Below are 3740 nucleotides of genomic sequence, written 5' to 3' on the forward strand. Positions count from 1 at the left end.
ATACAACTCTAGACAATAGATACAAATAAACTAAAAGATGAAAATGGAAATACAACTCTATAGCTTAAAGATACAATTATATATGTAAATCGACAAAGAAGAGATGAAAAGGCGATGGAAGAAAAGAAAGAACAAGACACTCTCACTCACACAACCAAAGTGAAGAGTTTGGGGATCACCAACTTGAACAAGGTCTAACATTTGTCCAAAAGAATATTTCCTCCTATCTCAAGCACTAAGGGAACTCTTTCAAATGAAATAGCTTTCTGGAATAAACAAGCCTCTATGGTGAATTTCTAGTCAAGTGCTCTAGTGGATTGAAATTGGTATGTCTTGCAAATGATCAATAGGCTCCTATTTGTAGAGTTTTGAGTTACCCTTTGAATTTCAAATTCCACCAACCCTCATGGTCGTTACCAATGTTTAATTGGATGTTTATGAAATTAAAAATGAGTTTTGGGAGTTACATGAGTTGTTAGAACCGTTCAAAGTGGAAATGTGAAAATGGCTTTGGCTATCAGCCTCTCTGGCCGTGGCCAGAGCCATTATGGCCGCAACCGTGAGCCTCTGTTCCACAAGCCTTGGCCAGGAACAATAGTCTTCGCGACCACAGCCCATTTTTAGCTCACACTTTTGTGCAATTTTTCCAAACAGTTATATACTCTATCCACATGACTTTGTAACCTCCAACCACATTATGGGGGTTAAAATCATGTCTCCAACAACCATATCACTTATGGCTTTGACAAATTCAAATTAAAATGTGTAACATCATATCTACACATTATTAGGTAATATTTGAGAGTTACAAATTTGTAACTATTTTTATAACCTCAAATATGTTACACATTTGGATATTCACATTATCCAAAAAAATGTAACTCTCATATATATTATGTTACAATATGTGACACACGTTGTCACAGTTATTTAATCTAAACATTATATTATAAATAATATAAAAAATACGAAAATATATACACCGCCTACAACATTAAAAGAATAAGAAGAAGTTTCAGTTATTTTCATAGATTACTTTATGTGTTTATAAAATTTTGATGGAAAATCAAATATTTTTCAAATATTACAAGAAATATTATAATATTTTAATTTTCAATAAAAAAATTATTGGGTAAAGATAGTGTGGGGCATGAATTTTGCCCCTATCGTCATTGTTCTTGGCATGTGGAGAATTTATAACCCAATTTTTTTATTTTGGCGGTAATAATATCAAATATTTATTAATAGTTGCACTTAAGTACCATTTCTTTTTTTTTTTTGTCATGGTAATAATACCAAATATTTGATAATTTTAAAAGATAATTATTTCAAATATTCCTTGAATAATTTTAAAAATGTATAAAATCAACTTTAAATTATTAAAATCTAAATAATTAAAAGGAAAAAAAATTTAAAAAAATTAAATTTATATTTAAGGGTAAATATTAGTAGAGATTTAGTATTATTGTTGTAAATATTCCTTAAATTATTTTGAAAAAAATATATAAAATCATTTTTAATTTATAAAGGCATTTAAAAAAAACTAATAAAAATTTATAAAAAAAAATTGAATTTATATTTAAGTGCCACTATTAGTAGAGATTTAGTATTATTGCAACATATATATTCCTTAAATAGGTTTTATAAAATATATAAAATCAATTTTATTTATAACAAAAAAATTATTTAAAAATATGTGGTAATTAAGTGCAACTATTAATAAAGATTTAGTATTATAAGCGTCAAAATAAAATAATTGGTACTTAAGTGCAACTATTAAAAAAATTGGGTATATTTGCCGCTGAAAAAAAAATTAGTATATAAGTGAAAGTATTTGAAAATATTTTATATTTTTGTCGCCATTATCCCTAAAAAAAATTGGTTATAAGAAAAACAGCAATACCCTTACCTTATAATTTTCCAAAAATTATATATTTACCATATTAATAAATCAATATGTTATAATTAGATAATAAATATATGAAACGGAAAAAATCCATAATAAAAAGTAACTTATCTCTTATAAACATTGAAAAAATAATAATGTTTTTATTTAAAAAATAACATTAGTAATTCAAATTAAAATATATTGTAATTCTAATATTAAATTCTATTTATGTGTTATAATTTTGTATATACATAATTAGTTTGTAAAATAATTTTTTTTATAAATATATCATATAAACTTATATTTTTTCTAATTTAAAATATGAATTAATTTAAATATTGTAATTTAAAATAATTTTTTTAATACATAGAATTTATTTCTAATTTAAAATTTAAAAATGTTCTAATTTGAATTTAAATTTATGGGCTTTTTACATATTGTTGATAGTGAGAACTTGTCAACGAAGTTAGATCGGAAAACTCAAAGATTGAAAATAAAATAAATTTAGAAAGAAATCTTGATGTAGAATTGGAGAGAAAAAATTGAGAAAGCTTGTATATTTCTCCTAGAAAAGTCTCGTGTTACAAGAATTTTCCAACCCCCGTCCTTGGAGAAGGGAGATTCCTTTTATAGGTGAGCACTATTGGCTTTTACAATATAATGGTCCCATAGGGACAGAAATGATGCATCTGCAGGTTGCAGGTGATCATGGTGCGTGTAGTAGTGGTGTTAGAGAGGCGGTGGTCAGTTCAGTACGTATTAGAGACCTGCAAGTAATGCTCCAGGTTCTGTACTATTTCGTACCACCGTAACTTGTCGGGTATGGATGTCAAGAGTGTGGTAGTGGAGTTTTAACCATGTACCATTCTTGTACTGTCGCTACTTGTCTGCCGTGGATGCTTGGTCTGTGCCTTGGCCCTTGGTGACGCGTATGTACCTATATAGAGACATTTTGATCGTACTTCTTGTCCCTTCCTTTATCCTCCTTAGGTAAGTATGGAATTTTTTTTGCCACATATACTCATTGGGTGTGCAGAGTGTATAGGTGCCCTCTAAGCACAAAAAGACATCATGCCTTACACTAAGTGTCCAAGTCACAGGAATGCATAGGGGGGATCCTGGCTACTAAACAATAAAAAAGATACGAGGCAGGGGCGTGAGGTATGTAAAGTGTGGTTGGCTGCCCGAGTGACACCTAGACATTGCACACGAGGTGGGTATCTTGGATGTACGACTGAGGCCTGCCTCTAGGTGCATATGGGTGCAAGGGCCTCACAATGTACATAAGCACAAGGGCCTCGCGTGGGGTGTACGTGAGGTGTACAGGCACAGGTGTCCGCGAGACGCACAAGCGCAGGGTTCCAGTGAGGTGCACATGCACGGGGATCGACAAGGCGCACAGGCGCGGGGGTTTGTGAAGCGCACATGCTTGGGTGTTCGCGAGGAGCACAGGCGTGGGGTCCTAGCGAGACACATGGGCGCGAGGTCCCAACAAGGCACATGGGCGCAAAGGCCCAGTGAAGCGCATGGGCACAAGGTCCCTGCAAGGAGCTTAGGTGCAATGGCCTTGTGCGGTGCACAAGCATAAGGGTCCTCACGAACCCACTCTTGTGGGACAAGGAGGTCAACTTATTGCGCGAGATGAAGGGCTAGGAACCGAGATACGACAGAGGCTCACTTTGTGAAGACACGAAGACGCACATGAAACATGGTGTCGCGTGATTGTCTAGGAGCTTTGGACACGAGTTGTGGTCTTTAATTGGTGTGGAATTTTGGCATCCACACTTACCCTCAATCTATGAGAGGGCCTTTAGGTGTACTTGTAGAATATTTTGTGCTATCTTTATGACAT

This window comes from Humulus lupulus, chromosome 2, assembly GCF_963169125.1.
Source record: "Humulus lupulus chromosome 2, drHumLupu1.1, whole genome shotgun sequence".
In the NCBI taxonomy this organism is placed as follows: domain Eukaryota; kingdom Viridiplantae; phylum Streptophyta; class Magnoliopsida; order Rosales; family Cannabaceae; genus Humulus; species Humulus lupulus.